The sequence below is a fragment of the Pseudophryne corroboree genome, chromosome 4 (assembly GCF_028390025.1).
Source record: "Pseudophryne corroboree isolate aPseCor3 chromosome 4, aPseCor3.hap2, whole genome shotgun sequence".
Classification (NCBI taxonomy): Eukaryota; Metazoa; Chordata; class Amphibia; order Anura; family Myobatrachidae; genus Pseudophryne; species Pseudophryne corroboree.
The window spans coordinates 872,505,770-872,524,255 of NC_086447.1; the positions used below are offsets into that span (position 1 = coordinate 872,505,770).

Below are 18,486 nucleotides of genomic sequence, written 5' to 3' on the forward strand. Positions count from 1 at the left end.
CATGGTTACTCACTGTTTGAAGATAGGAGCACACGGCAGGCTTTGCAGACACAGAGTATCACAGCCTTACAGACTTCTGCAGGATTCTTTCACACTCTGAGAGCACTAGCAGTCCAAGTTAAACTTCTTCTGACACCATGTTTTGTTCATATGCTTGTAAATGCAGTCATAAGGATACAGAGACATGTGAGTTCACTGCTGTGCTGTTTATTCCATCACCAACTCCAGACACACTTCACACTGGACCACCCACTTCCCAGCATCCCCCTGGTCCTAGGGACCATCACTGAAGATTCAGGCTTACACATGTTAGTAAGGGAGTGTCTACAAATATTAAGCATTCTAATACACTAACATCACAAGGAGGAGGGCCCACAGGCAGTGGGGCCCACCGGTGGTTTCCCCTATTCCCCTCTGGGCCAGTCCGACCCTGTCCATAGGATTGTACTCCAAATTTATTTTTTATTAGATGCACAAATAATGAGCAATAATGGTAATTAATACAGCAAGATGTTTGTGCGTTTTGCGGTGCGGCTGCCGGCATCATCAGAAAACATGCTCTGTAGTATTAGGTCCATGCATCGTACAGGTCATCTGCAAGGAGCAGATGACCTGTGTGCTAATAACTAGAGCCAGGACATTCTGGGCCTGTACAGAAATCTCTGAAATCATCCAGTCTGCATAGCAGCTGCTGAATACATTGTACAGTACATGTGAGTGCCGGACAGAGGGCACAGAGAGTGTGTGGGATTGTGATGCCAGCCCCTGTATATCAGGCCTCGGGCACAGGGAACGCAGGATATTGTAGGATACTCAGTGTCACGTGCTTGGACAGGTTTCATGTGTGCCCATTTTATATTCAGTGAAGTGTTTTGCGGATGCCGTCACTTGGCATTGCCGTCTGCTTGCCAGGATAAGAGGGTTAGAGTAAATATATGACATTCGAAAAGTCAGATTGTAGGAACATGTCCTAGCCTAGGTACGGATCCCCCCCATCCAACCTCCTATTGCACATATCAGGACCTGTCTCACGCACAGATAAATCTCCCTTCCAGAGTTCCAAAATGAAAAAAAAATAAAAAATTGGTTGAAATCCAGGTTTATTTTTTTTTTTGTACTGACCGAGGAAAAAGAGGTCCAGCAAAGGAAACCATGAGACTCGAGAGATGTATTTAGAGTAGACCCAAAGCAACTGGCATAATAACTGACATGTGGAAGTGGTCAAAGGGTGCATGTGGTACTGACAAGCACACATATATCACATTGTTTTTCCTGACTAGTAGCATAAAATTATTCACTCCCTTCCTCATTGCTGTATTTCCATATTGGTGCCTTAGACCTGAACTAGGGTGACCATATGTGTTCCCCCTGTCTGCCCCATGTGTGTGTCCTGTCTCTCTGTCTCACCTGTGTGTCTGTCTGTGTCTTGTGTGTGTGTCTGCCCCATGTGTGTGTGTGTCTGTCTGTCTGTCTATCTCATGTGTGTGTGTGTGTGTGTGTGTGTGTGTGTCTGCCCCATGTGTGTGTGTGTCTGTCTGTCTATCTCATGTGTGTGTGTGTGTGTGTGTGTGTGTGTCTGCCCAATGTGTGTGTCCTGTCTGTCTCTCTCACCTGTGTGTCTTGTGTGTGTGTCTTCCCCATGTGTGTGTGTGTGTGTCTGTGTGTCTGTCTTGTGTGTGCCCCATGTTTGTGACCTGTCTGTCTCACCTGTGTGTCTATGTCTTGTGTGTGTGTGTGTGTGTGTGTGTGTCTGCCTGCCCCATGTGTGTGTCCTGTGTGTCTGTCTGTGTCTTGTGTGAGTGTCCTGTCTGTCTCACCAGTGTGTCTGTCTTGTGTGTGTGTGTGTGTGTGTGTGTGTGTGTCTGCCTACCACATGTGTGTGTCCTTTCTATCTCACCTGTGTCTGTATATTGTGTGTGTGTGTGTACGGCACCCTTGTGTTTTCCTCAACATAATTTACAGTCTTACAGTTTGTAATTCATGAACTTGTCTGTAAAAGTTTGTATAGTACTTATGTAGTTCTTGTGGCATGTTATATTCCCCATATACAGAGCTCTGGAACCCTTGTGGCACTGTGTAAATAAAAGATAACAAAACCAATGCCATAATTGCAACGTCAATACTAAATAAGCGTAAATACCCATATTACAGGGATGTAACTAGAGGTTTGTTGAGTGGTGCCGTCGCCCACGGCTCAGAGCCCTGGGGGTGATTTTAATTGAGCCCTTTAAGTTAAATAGTTGAAGATGACCAGCTACTTCACGTAAGACATAAAACTACTGCAAATGGCACATACTGTAGGTTGCATTAAAGAACCCGCATGAATGATCCAGTTTAAACAAGCTGTAATATACTGGCTTATCTCTATTTCACCACTTAGTGATCAATTGTTGTAATTGAATTTTCCCTTAATGCTGCAGTTGTAGTGGCTAAGTTATTTACAAAGGTCCCAGAGCATTTTGGTCTAGAACAGTGGTTCTCAAACTCGGTCCTCGGGACCCCACACAGTGCATGTTTTGCAGGTAACCCAGCAGGTGCACAGGTGTATTAATTACTCACTGACACGTTTTAAAAGGTCCACAGGTGGAGCTAATTATTTCACTTGCGATTCTGTGAGGAGACCAGCAAAACATGCACTGTGTGGGGTCCTGAGGACCGAGTTTGAGAACCTGTGGTCTAGAAAATGGTGGAAGTTATGTATTCAACTGAAACTGATGTTCAACCAAGATATACCACAGGGAAGGGCGTAGCTACCATAGGTACATGGAATGCAGCTGCTATGGAGCCCAGGCAAAGTGTGATTTTTTTGGGGGGTAGTTTCCCCCCACCCACAGAAGAATGGCTAAACCTTCCACATCCCGTCCACCTCCTAGTGTAGTGAGCAGGATGAGGAGATTATACTGGGTACTTGTGGCTCCATATGGAGAGCGCAAAATCGCGTCTTTTGGCCCTAACGTGAACTCGCGAATCACAGCATTTTGACATGGTACCCAGGGACGTGACAATTCTTAAAGTAAGAGCAGAGCCTCAAGACCACTCGATCTCATATACAGTGACCTGTATGGGCGTGTGAAATTACCCCCACCAGGGGGCCACAGTGACTTTTACAGATAACTGTTCAAGGCACTCCCTTATATAAAGAAGAACAAAGATGGAGTACTGGACACTGAACCTGATTCAGAAATGGATGCAGATCACTGCATACGCAACCAGATCTGTATCCATCTCCTCACATGCTGGGGTCCGCCCAACACAGGGCAAGGCCGCCTAGCAGGGCCGGACTGGCCATCTGGCACTTCTGGCAAATGCCAGAAGGGCCAATGTGCCGGTCTGGTCCACAGAGAGCAATATGGGGACTTGCTGCGAGTCCACGTCCCCTGACTTGTGACACGCCCCCATTTGCAGTGTCCGCGCGCCCTTTATATGGGCGCACGCACCGAAGGCCAGGACCGGCTGGACTCCCCAGTCCGTCCCTGACGCCTAGCATGTGTGAAGGGTCACCTCCTGATACGTCCGCAATTAAAATGAGGACACATCAAACTAAGGTTGACGGTCGGCCAGCATTTTTTTTAATCGGAGCGGCTGTGTGTGACATCAGGCAGCTGCCCCAAAATTAGTTATGGTACGCCCCTGCTCGCCCCCCCCCCCACACACACACACAAAGCCTCATTGCCACCCTGCGAACGCCTGCTGTTGATAATCACACTGCGGCCGCATCCTTACGTGTAGGTCGCACATTGCAGGACTATGGGGTCTATTCATGAAGCAGTGAAAAGAGTGGAGAAAAGGTCCAGTAGAGAAGCAACCAATCAGCTTTGAAAGAAGCCTTTGTCAAGTACATTCTATAAAATGTAAGGGAGATGCTGATTGGTTGCCATGGGCAACTTCACCACTGGTCTGCGTTTTTTCAGACACGCCTGCGTTTTTGCAAACACTCCCTGAAAACGGTCAGTTGACACCCAGAAATGCCCCTTCCTGTCAATCTTCTTGCGGCCGTCAGTGCGACTGAAAACTTCGCTAGAACCTGTGCACAACTACAACGGGCTTTGTACCCGTACATCGCGCGTGCGCATTCCGGGCCATCCGCATGCGCAGAAATGCAGATTTGAACCCCCAATATCCCTATAATCAGGGGTTATACAGATACTGTGGCTGGCTGACGTCAGTCCTGCATTTCACCTGCTTTTAATCAGCCACTTAATTCATGTGTTCCTAATCAAAGGAATATTATAGCAACCCTACCCCAAGCTCCAGGAATGGATAGCGTGGAAATAAAATAATATGTTGGAGGCTAGAACAGATTGTGGTGTGTTGAAACATTATACAAAACAGTAACATATTGGGGAGACGACAGTAGCAACGGTTACATAAGCCTGGAATGCACCATATTAGACATCACAATGGGGTATAATTACTACTTGTGAACAGCGGTCGCACAACTCACATTTCTGCCCTGCCCGCCGCACCCTCATTATTTTAGCAAACTGACCAATCACAAACGTCTGGAAGCAGCCCCTGAGGGCTTAGAAGTATGCACAGGATATGATGAGCTGGGAAAGTCTGTGGGAATGTGAGCAATTATCTGAGGTCCTACAGGGCTAGAATGTTATATAGAGGAATAAACTCAGTGAAAGTTGCTATTGTAATCACTGCACAGTGCACTCACTGTTATACGCAGGTATTCCGCTTCAGCAGACACTGGTAATCACTGCACAGTGCACTCACTGTTACACACAGGTATTCTGCTTCAGCAGACACTGGTAATCACTGCACAGTGCACTCACTGTTATACACAGGTATTCTGCTTCAGCAGACACTGGTAATCACTGCACAGTGCACTCACTGTTACACACAGGTATTCCGCTTCAGCAGACACTGGTAATCACTGCACAGTGCACTCACTGTTATACACAGGTATTCTGCTTCAGCAGACACTGGTGATCACTGCACAGTGCACTCACCATCCACTTCTCCAGACACTAGTAATCCCTGCACAGTGCACTCACTGTTATACACAGGTACTCTGCTTCAGCAGACACTGGTAATCACTGCACAGTGCACTCACTGTTATACACAGGTATTCTGCTTCAGCAGACACTGGTGATCACTGCACAGTGCACTCACCATCCACTTCTCCAGACACTAGTAATCCCTGCACAGTGCACTCACTGTTATACACAGGTACTCTGCTTCAGCAGACACTGGTAATCACTGCACAGTGCACTCACTGTTACACACAGGTATTACGCTTCAGCAGACACTGGTAATCACTGCACAGTGCACTCACTGTTATACACAGGTATTCCGCTTCAGCAGACACTGGTAATCACTGCACAGTGCACTCACTGTTATACACAGGTATTCCGCCTCCCCAGACACTAGTAAGCGCTGCACAGTGCACTCACTGTTTATAGAGCAGTATTCCACTTCCCCAGACACTAGTAATAGCTGCACCGTGCACTCACCATTATACACCGGTATTCCGCTTCCCCAGACCCTAGTAAACGCTGCACAGTGTCCTCCGCTTCCCCAGATACTAGTAAGCGCTGCACAACGCACTCGCCATTATACACCAGTGATAGCATGCTCGTCCCCAGCATGCAATCAAAAGGATTGCAAATTCCGCTACTTGGCAGAATCTGCAATCCTTACTGAATCGGGTCCACAGTCTGTAACATAGCGGTTAGGATCTGATTGGCTGGTACTTTATCTCCGTCCACTTTATCTCTCTCCAAAGTTTACTAAATAGACCCCAAAATCTTTGACATTGCTGACAGGCATTACGACGCCGGCTACATATAATGGAAGTTACCTGGAAATGATAACTCATTCATTGTGACATACGCTATATTTGCATCTTATGTTCTCCAGTTTTAGCAGCCAGGAGTAGTTTTAACCCCAGCCTGGCACGTAGTGGTATTTATAGAGCATTCTGTGCTGTAAGTGATGCCCCACACTGTGGTCACATGTCCCAGGAGACAGATCTATTTATGCTCTAGGTCTGTAACACGGACAGGAATGATCCCGTCTACTGACCCAGACTAGGGAAGAAGAAATCCGGCACAATATTTACAGTCATAATGGGAAATAACCACACACATTGGTAAGTTCTGTCCGAAGATGACATTGGTGTATGTATGTGGCCCAATGCAGACAGGAATTGCTCCACATGGTTTTCTGTAACATGGGGCCCCTCTAACCTGTATCGCTGCCTGTAACATGGGGCCCCTCTAACCTGTATCGCTGCCTGTAACATGGGGCCCCTCTAACCTGTATCGCTACTTGTAACAAGGGGCCCCTCTAACCTGTATCGCTACCTGTAACATGGGGCCCCTCTAAACTGTATCGCTACTTGTAACATGGGGCCCCTCTAAACTGTATCGCTACTTGTAACATGGGGCCCCTCTAAACTGTATCGCTGCCTGTAACAAGGGGCCCCTCTTACCTGTATCGCTACTTGTAACATGGGGCCCCTCTTACCTGTATCGCTGCCTGTAACAAGGGGCCCCTCTAACCTGTATCGCTACCTGTAACAAGGGGCCCCTCTAACCTGTATCGCTGCCTGTAACAAGGGGCCCCTCTAACCTGTATCGCTACCTGTAACAAGGGGCCCCTCTAACCTGTATCGCTACTTGTAACATGGGGCCCCTCTAACCTGTATCGCTACTTGTAACAAGGGGCCCCTCTAACCTGTATCGCTACTTGTAACATGGGGCCCCTCTAACCTGTATCGCTACCTGTAACAAGGGGCCCCTCTAACCTGTATCGCTACTTGTAACATGGGGCCCCTCTAACCTGTATCGCTGCCTGTAACATGGGGCCCCTCTAACCTGTATCGCTACTTGTAACATGGGGCCCCTCTAACCTTTATCGCTGCCTGTAACATGGGGCCCCTCTAACTTGTATCGCTACCTGTAACAAGGGGCCCCTCTAACCTGTATCGCTACCTGTAACAAGGGGCCCCTCTAACCTGTATCGCTGCCTGTAACAAGGGGCCCCTCTAACCTGTATCGCTGCCTGTAACAAGGGGCCCCTCATACCTGTATCGCTACTTGTAACATGGGGCCCCTCTAACCTGTATCGCTACTTGTAACAAGGGGCCCCTCTAACCTGTATCGCTGCCTGTAACAAGGGGCCCCTCTAACCTGTATCGCTGCCTGTAACAAGGGGCCCCTCTAACCTGTATCGCTGCCTGTAACAAGGGGCCCCTCTAACCTGTATCGCTACTTGTAACAAGGGGCCCCTCTAACCTGTATCACTGCCTGTAACAAGGGGCCCCTCTAACCTGTATCGCTGCCTGTAACAAGGGGCCCCTCTAACCTGTATCGCTACTTGTAACAAGGGGCCCCTCTAACTTGTATCGCTGCCTGTAACAAGGGGCCCCTCTAACCTCTATCGCTACCTGTAACAAGGGGCCCCTCTAACCTGTATCGCTGCCTGTAACAAGGGGCCCCTCTAACCTGTATCGCTGCCTGTAACAAGGGGCCCCTCTAACCTGCATCGCTGCCTGTAACAAGGGGCCCCTCTTACCTGTATCGCTACCTGTAACATGGGGCCCCTCTAACCTGTATCGCTGCCTGTAACAAGGGGCCCCTCTATCCTGTATCGCTGCCTGTAACATGGGGCCCCTCTAACCTGTATCGCTGCCTGTAACAAGGGGCCCCTCTTACCTGTATCGCTGCCTGTAACAAGGGGCCCCTCTAACCTGTATCGCTGCCTGTAACAAGGGGCCACTCTTACCTGTATCGCTACCTGTAACAAGGGGCCCCTCTTACCTGTATCGCTACCTGTAACAAGGGGCCATTCTAACCTGTAACGCTGCCTGTAACAAGGGGCCCCTCTAACATGTATCGCTACCTGTAACATGGGGCCCTTTTAACCTGTATCGCTGCCTGCAACATGGGGCCCCTCTAAACTGTGTTGCTGCCTGTAACAAGGGGCCACTCTTACCTGTATCGCTGCCTGTAACAAGGGGCCCCTTTAACCTGTGTCGCTGCCTGTAACATGGGGCCCCTTTAACCTGTGTCGCTGCCTGTAACAAGGGGCCACTCTTACCTGTATTGCTGCCTGCAACAAAGGCCCCTCTTAATCGCTCCCTGTAACATGGGGCCCCTTTAACCTGTGTCGCTGCCTGTAACAAGGAGCCACTCTTACCTGTATCGCTGCCTGCATCTGGAAATTATTCACAGCGCTTTACTTTTTCCACATTTTGTTATGTTACAGCCTTATTCCAAACTGGAACAAATTAATTTTTTCCCAACAAAATTCTACACACAATACCCTATAATGACAACGTGAAAAAAGTGTTTTTGAATTTTTGCAGATTTATTAAAAATAAAAAAACTAAGAAACCACATGTACATAAGTATTCACAGCCTTTGTTCAATACTTTGTTGATGCACCTTTGGCACCATGTACAGCCTCAAGTCTTTTTGAATATGATTCCACAAGCTTGGCACACCTATCTTTGGCCAGTTTCGCCTATTCCTCTTTACAGCACCTCTCAAGCTCCATCAGGGTGGAAGGGAAGCGTCGGTGCACAGCCATTTTCAGATCTCTCCAGAGATTTTCAATTGGATTCAAGTCTGGACTCTGGCTGGGCCACTCAAGGACATTCACAGAGTTATCCTGAAGCCACTCCTTTGATAACTTGGCTGTGTGCTTAGGGTCGTTGTTCTGCTGAAAGATGAACCGTCGCCCCAGTCTGAGGTCAAGAGCGCTCTGGGGCAGATTTTCATCCAGGATGTCTCTGTACATTGCTGCATTCGTGATGAGTGGTGCCTGGTTTCCTCCAAACATGACGCCTGGCATTCACGCAAGATAGTTAAATTTTTGTCTCATCAGAACAGAGAATTTTGTTTCTCATGGTCTGAGAGTCCTTCAGGTGCATTTTGGCAAACTCCAGGTGGGCTGCCATGTGCTTTTTACTAAGGAGTGGTTTCCGTCTGGCCACTCTACCATACAGGCCTGATTGGTGGATTGCTGCAGAGATGGTTCTCCTTCTGGAAGGTTCTCCACTTTCCACAGAGGAATGCTGTAGCTCTGACTGAGTGACCATCGGGTTCTTGGTCACCTCCCTGACTAGGGCCCTTCTCCCCCGATCGCTCAGTTTAGATGGCCAGCCAGCTCTAGGAAGAGTCCTGGTGATTCCAAACTTCTTCCATTTACAGATGATGGAGGCTACTGTGCTCATTCGGACCTTCAAAGCAGCACATATTTCTCTGACGTCCTAGTGGATGCTGGGAACTCCGTAAGGACCATGGGGAATAGACGGCTCCGCAGGAGACTGGGCACATCTAAAGAAAGATTTAGGACTATCTGGTGTGCACTGGCTCCTCCCCCTATGACCCTCCTCCAAGCCTCAGTTAGATTTCTGTGCCCGGCTGAGCTGGATGCACACTAGGGGCTCTCCCGAGCTCCTAGAAAGAAAGTATAATTTAGGTTTTTTATTTTACAGTGAGACCTGCTGGCAACAGGCTCACTGCACCGAGGGACTAAGGGGAGAAGAAGCGAACCTACCTAAGTGGTGGTAGCTTGGGCTTCTTAGGCTACTGGATACCATTAGCTCCAGAGGGATCGCACACAGGACCCGACCTCGTCGTCCGTTCCCGGAGCCGCGCCGCCGTCCCCCTTACAGAGCCAGAAGCAAGAAGGTCCGGAAAATCGGCGGCTGAAGACTTCTGTCTTCTCCAAGGTAGCGCACAGCACTGCAGCTGTGCGCCATTGCTCCTCATGCACACCACACACTTCGGTCACTGATGGGTGCAGGGCGCTGGGGGGGGGGGGGCGCCCTGAGCAGCAATAAATAACACCTTGGCTGGCAAACTGACACCATATATAGCCCCAGAGGCTATATAGGTGTATATTAACCCCTGCCAGAAATATTAAAATAGCGGGAGAAAGCCCGCCGAAAAAGGGGCGGAGCCATCTCCCTCAGCACACTGGCGCCATTTTCCCTCACAGCTTCGCTGGAAGGATCGCTCCCTGGCTCTCCCCTGCAGTCCTGCACTACAGAAAGGGTAAAAAAGAGAGGGGGGGGGGCACAAATTTAGGCGCAGTATAATATATATATGCAGCTATATGGGGAAAACACTCTTTATAGGTGATATCCCTGTGGTATATAGCGCTCTGGTGTGTGCTGGCATACTCTCCCTCTGTCTCCCCAAAGGGCTTTGTGGGGTCCTGTCCTCTGTCAGAGCATTCCCTGTGTGTGTGCTGTGTGTCGGTACCGCTGTATCGACATGTATGATGAGGAAAATGATGTGGAGGCAGAGCAAATGCCTGTAAATGTGTTGTCACCCCCTGAGGGGTCGACACCTGTGTGGATGGACTTATGGAAGGAATTACGTGACAGTGTCAGCTCCTTACATAAAAGGTTTGACGACATAGGACAGCCGGCTACTCAGCTTGTGACTGTTCCAGCGTCTCAAATGTCATCAGGGGCTTTAAAACGCCCGCTACCTCAGATGACAGACACAAATGTCGACACTGATACCGACTCCAGTGTCGATGACGATGAGACTAGTGTACCCTCCAATAGGTCCACCCGTTACATGATTGAGGCAATGAAAAATGTATTACACATTTCTGATAGTACCCCAGGTACCACAAAAAAGGGTATTATGTTCGGTGAGAAAAAACTACCAGTAGTTTTTCCTGCATCTGAGGAATTAAATGAGGTGTGTGAGGAAGCCTGGACTTCCCCCGATAAGAAATTGATAATTTCTAAACGGTTATTGGCAGCGTACCCTTTCCCGCCAGAGGATAGGTCACGTTGGGAAACATCCCCTAGGGTAGATAAAGCGCTTACACGTTTATCAAAACAGGTGGCACTACCGTCTCCGGATACGGCCGCCCTAAAGGATCCTGCTGATAGAAGGCAGGAAGCTACCCTAAAAGCTATATATACACACACGGGCATTATATTGCGACCAGCGATTGCATCAGCATGGATGTGCAGTGCTGCTGCTGCGTGGTCAGATTCCCTGTCTGATAATATTGATACCCTGGATAGGGACAATATTTTGCTGAGGGGTGGAACTGTTGGGGATGGTCTTTCAGACCTCGTTTCCACAGCTACGGGCTGGGAAATCGACATTTTGCCACAGGCTACCCCACAGCAAAAGAAAGCACCGTATTATCAAGTACAGTCCTTTCGGCCCCATAAACACAAGAGGGCTCGAGGCGCATCCTTTCTGCCGAGAGGCAAAGGTAGAGGGAAAAAGCTGCAGCATACAGCCAGTTCCCAAGAGCAAAAGTCCTCCCCCGCGTCCGGTAAGTCCACAGCATGACGCTGGGGCTTCACAGGCGGACCCGGGTACGGTGGGGGCCCGTCTCAGAAATTTCAGCACACAGTGGGCTCTCTCACAGGTGGATCCCTGGATCCTTCAAGTAGTATCTCAGGGGTACAGGATGGAATTCTAGACGTCCCCCCCCCCCCCCCCCCCCCCCCCCCCGCCGTTTTCTAAAATCTGCCTTACCAGCAACTCCCTCTGTCAGGGAGGCAGTGTTGGTGGCTATCCAGAAACTGTATTCACAGCAAGTGATTGTCAAGGTACCCCTCCTTCAGCAAGGAAAGGGTTACTATTCCACAAGGTTTGTGGTACCGAAACCGGACGGTTCGGTGAGACCCATCTTAAATTTAAAATCCTTGAACACTTATATCAAAAGGTTCAAGTTCAAGATGGAATCGCTCAGGGCGGTTATTGCGAGCCTGGACGAGGGGGATTACATGGTCTCCCTGGACATCAAGGATGCGTACCTACATGTCCCCATTTACCCCCCTCACCAGGAGTACCTCAGATTTGTGGTACAGGACTGTCACTATCCGTTCCAGACGCTGCCGTTTGGGTTATCCACGGCACCGAAGGTCTTTACCAAGGTAATGGCCGAAATGATGATACTCCTTCGCAAGAAGGGAGTTTTAATTATCCCGTACTTGGACGATCTCCTGATAAAGGCGAGGTCCAAGGAACAGTTGGTAGTGGGGGTAGCACTTTCTCGGGAAGTGCTACAACAGCACGGCTGGATTCTCAATATTCCAAAGTCACAGCTGGTCCCGACGACACGTCTTCTGTTCCTGGGAGTGATTTTGGACACAGACCAGAAAAAAGTGTTTCTTCCAGTGGAAAAAGCCGAGGAGTTGTCATCTCTAGTCAGAGACCTCCTAAAACCGGGACAGGTGTCGGTACATCAATGCACACGAGTCCTGGGAAAAATGGTAGCTTCGTACGAAGCAATTCCATTCGGAAGGTTCCACGCAAGGACTTTCCAGTGGGACCTGTTGGACAAAGGGTCCGGGTCCCATCTCCAGATGCAACAGCGGATAACCCTGTCGGCAAGGACCAGGGTGTCGCTGCTGTGGTGGCTGCAGAGGGCTCATCTACTAGAGGGCCGCAGATTCGGAATACAGGACTGGGTCCTGGTGACCACGGATGCCAGCCTTCGGGGCTGGGGGGCAGTCACACAGGGAAGAAATTTCCAAGGACTGTGGTCAAATCAGGAGATTTCACTTCACATAAATATTCTGGAGCTAAGGGCCATTTACAATGCCCTAAGCCAAGCAAGGCCCCTGCTTCAGAACCAGCCGGTACTGATCCAATCAGACAACATCACGGCGGTCGCCCATGTAAACAGACAGGGCGGCACAAGAAGCAGGAGGGCAATGGCAGAAGCCACAAGGATTGTTAGCACTGACAGCAGTGTTCATTCCGGGAGTGGACAACTGGGAAGCAGACTTCCTCAGCAGGCACGTCCTCCACCCGGGAGAATGGGGACTTCATACAGAAGTCTTCCAAATACTGGTAAACCGGTGGGAAAGACCACAGGTGGAATTGCGCCAGGTCAAGGGACCCTCAGGCGATCGCTGTGGACGCTCTAGTAACACCGTGGGTGTACCAGTCGGTTTATGTGTTTCCTCCTCTGCCTCTCATTCCCAAGGTAATACGAAGGCGAGGAGTGAAAACTATACTCGTGGTTCCGGATTGGCCAAGAAGAGCTTGGTACCCGGAACTTCAAGAGATGCTTTCAGAGGACCCTTGGCCTCTGCCGCTCAGACAGGACCTGCTGCAGCAGGGGCCCTGTCTGTTCCAAGACTTACCGCGGCTGCGTTTGACGGCATGGCGGTTGAACACCGGATCCTGAAGAAAAAGGGCATTCCGGAGGAAGTCATCCCTACCCTGATCAAAGTCAGGAAGGATGTCACCGAAAAACATTATCACCGCATTGGCGAAAATATGTTGCTTGGTGTGAGGCCAGGAAGGCCCCAACGGAGGAATTTCAACTGGGGCGATTCCTGCATTTCCTACTAGCAGGGGTGACGTTGGGCCTCAAATTGGGGTCCATTAAGGTCCAGATTTCGGCCCTGTCGATTTTCTTCCAGAAAGAACTGGCTTCCCTGCCTGAAGTTCAGACTTTTGTCAAGGGAGTTCTGCATATTCAACCTCCTTTTGTGCCCCCAGTGGCACCTTGGGATCTCAATGTGGTTTTGGAGTTCCTGAAATCACATTGGTTTGAACCACTTAAGACTGTGGATGTGAAATATCTCACGTGGAAAGTGGTCATGCTGTTGGCCCTGGCTTCGGCCAGGCATGTGTCAGAATTGGCAGCTTTGTCCTATAAAAGCCCTTATCTGATTTTCCATATGGATAGGGCAGAATTGAGGACTCGTCCTCAGTTTCTCCCGAAGGTGGTATCAGCGTTTCACTTGAGCCAGCCTATTGTGGTGCCTGCGGCTGCTGGGAACTTGGAGGATTCCAAGTTACTGGACGTAGTCAGGGCCCTGAAAATTTATGTTTCCAGGACGGCTGGAGTCAGGAAAACTGACTCGCTGTTTATCCTGTATGCACCCAACAAACTGGGTGCTCCTGCTTCTAAGCAGACTATCGCGCTGGATTTGTAGCACTATTCAGCTGGCGCATTCTGCGGTAGGACTACCGCAGCCTAAATCTGTAAAAGCCCATTCCACAAGGAAGGTGGGCTCATCTTGGGCGGCTGCCCGAGGGGTCTCGGCTTTACAACTTTGCCGAGCTGCTACTTGGTCAGGGGCAAACACGTTTGCAAAATTCTACAAATTTGATACCCTGGCTGAGGAGGACCTGGAGTTCTCTCATTCGGTGTTGCAGAGTCGTCCGCACTCTCCCGCCCGTTTGGGAGCTTTGGTATAATCCCCATGGTCCTTACGGAGTTCCCAGCATCCACTAGGATGTCAGAGAAAATAAGAATTTACTCACCGGTAATTCTATTTCTCGTAGTCCGTAGTGGAAGCTGGGCTTCCATCCCAAGTGCGGATTGTCTGCAATACTTGTAAATAGTTATTGTTACACAAATCGGGTTATTATTGCGAGCCATCTGTTCAGAGGCTCCTTTTGTTATCATACTGTTAACCGGGGTTCCTATCACGAGTTATACGTGTGATTGGTGTGGCTGGTATGAGTCTTACCCGGGATTCAAAATCCTTCCTTATTGTGTCAGCTCTTCCGGGCACAGTGTCCTAACTGAGGCTTGGAGGAGGGTCATAGGGGGAGGAGCCAGTGCACACCAGATAGTCCTAAATCTTTCTTTAGATGTGCCCAGTCTCCTGCGGAGCCGTCTATTCCCCATGGTCCTTACGGAGTTCCCAGCATCCACTACGGACTACGAGAAATAGAATTACCGGTGAGTAAATTCTTAATTTTTCTGTACCCTTCCCCAGATTTGTGCCTCGAGATAATCCTGTTTTGAAGGTCTACAATCAATTCCTTTGACTTCATGCTTGGTTTGTGCTCAGACATGCACTGTCAAGTGTAGGACCTAATAGGCCCTACACACTGGCCGATATTCCTCAAAGATATGAATGAGTGTGGAGTCACCAGCGATGAACGATGCGCGGCCCCGCGCTCGTTCATCGCTGGTGCCCCGTCGGCTGTGCATGCAGGCCAATATGGACGATCTTGTCCATATTTGCCTGCACTTCAGTGGAGCCGGGTGACGGGGGGAGTGAAGAAACTTCACTCCCCCCGTCACTTCCCCCCCACCGCCGGGTCGCCCGTCGGCCGTATCCGCCGTCGGGCAGCTCGGCGGCGGATCTATTAATATGTAGGGCCCTTTATATAGACGGGTGTGTGCCTTTTCAAATCATGTCCAATCAAGTGAATTTACCACAGGTGGACTCCAATTAAGCTGTAGGAACATCTCAAGGATGATCAGTGGAAACAGGATGAACCTCAGCTCAATTTTGAGTTTCACGGCAAAGGCTGTGAATACTTGTGTACATGTGATTTCTTAGCTTTTTATTTTTAATAAATTTGCAAAAATCTCAAAAAAACTTTTTTCCTAGTTGTCACTATGGGGTATTGTGTGTAGAATTTTGAGGGGAAAATGAATTTATTCCAGTTTGGAATAAGGCTGTAACATAAAAAAAAATTGGAAAAAGTGAAGCGCTGTGAATACTTTCTGGATGCACTGTAGGTATTAAAGCATCTACAGAGGCTCATAATGGGTATCTCGGTCCTTACATCGTTAGACGCATGGCTGTGCACCATGGAAGGGCATGGTACAGCATTTACAGCATTAATAGATGGGTGACCGCCAATAGAGACCGGAGCAGCTGCATCTGCATACACCTCTGAATCCTTTATTAAATAAGCAGACCCTTACTGTCCAGGCATGCTGGCAGTTGTTGTTCCAAAATTGCTGGCATGCTAGGGCAGGCTTGCTGGTACTTGTAGTCCACCTGTAAATAAGGTTGTTGTTTTTTTTCAACACATTTAACCTTGCACCCCCTAGCGCCAGTAAGTATGGGGAATCACCCCTGGCATTCAGCCCATTCTCGAGGGTTCCCCCGGGAGGGGGGACTCCTTTCTTTGGAGGAGGTCTCAACTTCCTGAGGAATTCCAGGCTTGGGCTGACCAGTTTGGGGAAGGATAATGTTATGGCAGGGGGGCCCCACATTGTGTCATTGAGGAAAATAGGGGCCTTTGGTCAGTTTTAAAATGACCGTTGGTAAATAAGTGGGTTTGATAGTCCTCTATGTTTATAATATTTATATTTAATCCGATGTTCTAAAATGTTCTATAGTCGTTTTTTTGGTCAGTTTTCTGTCAGTTTGGCTTTAGTAAATGGTTGGTTTGTAAAGCTGATGGAAAATTGCCCAATAATTCCAAACTGAGGTTTAATAAATTTACCCCTGAGGCTGACAGATTTTATACACAAATTACTATAGACCGTATAAAGGCCATTACACATCTAGGAGCCAAAGAGCCTTATTCTAAGACGCCTGCACTTCCAATGTCGGATGAGGCCTAGCGATTATTTCCTTGTGTCCAGACAGAGTCTTGAAAACTTGTTGGGCAATCCTGTGCGGTGACAGAGAGGCGGTTTAGCGGAGATGGCCCTGGAAAACACAGGATGGTGTCTGTTTGGGGCCTGGACATATCATTTTTATATAACTTTACGCTCCCGTCATATTTTACTCCACCCAGAGATTCCTCTGGACTCCGTCCACCAAAACATTTCCTGTCAACCCAGTGCCGCTATTATCATATTTTATGGGGAATTCTGTGGACTTTGTTCAACTGTGACATCAGATTTCAGATATTCGCCTCCCTGTTACACAACATCATAGAAACTGGCACGACACAATAGGTGCCAGCGCCGCTGCGGACAGACAGAAGGCCGGTGTAGGGATTGCCTGCGTGCCACTCTGGGTTGGTATCTTGCTGCTGTTATCATAGTAATTGTGCACAGATGTCCATAAAGGAGAATATCACTTACGGAGGCCCTGTGCTGCTTCTTAAGGTGACACACACAGCGTTATCTATTAACAGCCTGCAGACGTGCAGTAACTACAGTCATCCAAGTTCATTTCAAGGTCTACGTCCACAGGCTTTAGAAATAATGATGGACATTTGTAGGTCCTGTGTTGCCAATCTGTATCGACACGGATTAGCAAATGCCAACCGAAAAAAGGATGATGATCGTGGAAATAATATTATTTATTTTCTTCTTTTCTTTTTTTCATTGTTGGAGTGGGGGCAGCTGCTGAGGTCAAGGGTAATGGCGCACTGGAATTTCCGCAAAGCAGTTCGGGCACATGCAGTTTACGGGCTGGGCAATATTTCATCATGGCATAATCAATTTACTTGATGTATTGCTTACGGCGATAAATATTGGAACAGATTATTGATGAGTTTAATAGATTGATATTCGATGACCATCCCATAATATCAGTCTGCATCTAGTTTTGCAAGTTTACAGTACTATAAAAAAGTTCTACATAAAAACAACAGCATGATATAAAGCTCCAACAAGGATTCCCCCCCCCCGCCTCATTCCTTCTTTACTTCTTCCAAAATGCAGTCTACTGTAGCCAAATTGGAAATGATTTTTATTACATCAGTATGTGCATAGAAATTTTGAAGAATGACTAGAAGGTGCAAAGTGCGTTTCATTATATGTATCTATTATCTGCTCTCTGGGGCTTCAGAGGGATGGACTCTTGGGAGCAAAGCACAAACGACAGGTAACTGCACCTGGACAAACCATGCTGCACTGCAGGGGGTGCAAATACATTTATTGTTTTTTTCATGCAGAGTAAATACTGTCTGCTTTTGTATGCAGCCCACAAATGTAGGACAGCTTTATTATAACATTGCAATTTAGATTTCAGTTTGGACACCCAAAATCTAAAACGGACTAAACACGAAAATCGGGTAATGAATGGGAGTGAATGACAGTTGAGCATTTGCTCCCAAATGCCAGTAATGAATAAAAATGAAAGTTGAGGCAAATTGGTTAAATCATCTGGATTTAGCCCAGAGGTTCCCAATCGCGGTCCTCCAGGCACCCCAACAGTCCTGGTTTTTAAATGTATCCATGCTTGGCCACAGGTGACTTAATTAGCACCTCAGTCAATTTGATTTAACCATCTGTGCTCAGCCACTGATATACCTAAATCATACTTGCCTACCTGACCCTCTCCATGAGGGAGAAAATGCTCTGTTCCTGGACTTTCCTGGTAATGTATGATTGCCATCACCTGTGGTGAAACACCTTTCTTATCATTTAACTAGCTCACCACAGGTGATGGCAATCATACATTACCAGGAAAGTCCAGGAACAGAGCATTTTCTCCCTCATGGAGAGGGTCAGGTAGCCAAGTATGACCTAAATACTGGACTGTTGGGTTGCCTTGAGGACCGCGTTTGGGAACCTCCGATTTAGCCAATTTGTCTGAACAACCATTCTCGTCCGTTTTTCATTGTTTGTCATTTGTTCCCATCCATTACCACATTTTCGTTCCAACCAGCCAACAAGAAGGCTGGTTGTAAAGATAATCTTAGTGTATGGCCAGCTGCAGAGGCAGAACTACCATTGATGCAGCAGGTGCATTGCACCGGGCCCCCTGAGGACTAAGGGGCCCACTGCTGCCTAGATCAGCAATGAGTTATCCCCATCAGTGCTCGGATAGTCTGATGCTCACATACCTCCCAACATGACCCTCTCCAG

General features: G+C 48.4%; 1 protein-coding gene across 3 annotated transcripts in view; it reads left to right on the plus strand.

Annotated features, from left to right (window-relative positions):
- The window catches only part of SLC29A1 (solute carrier family 29 member 1 (Augustine blood group)), a 151,415-nt gene that overhangs the window by 50,399 nt on the left and 82,530 nt on the right, over positions 1-18,486 (plus strand). Inside the window, exon 2 of one of the 3 annotated variants that reach the window (XM_063918812.1) lies at positions 6,000-6,103. The exons of the other annotated variants lie outside the window; for them this stretch is intronic. The gene's annotated coding sequence lies outside the window, so the exon portion shown is untranslated. The remainder of the gene's footprint in view (positions 1-5,999; positions 6,104-18,486) is intronic. 3 annotated transcript variants of the gene reach the window in all.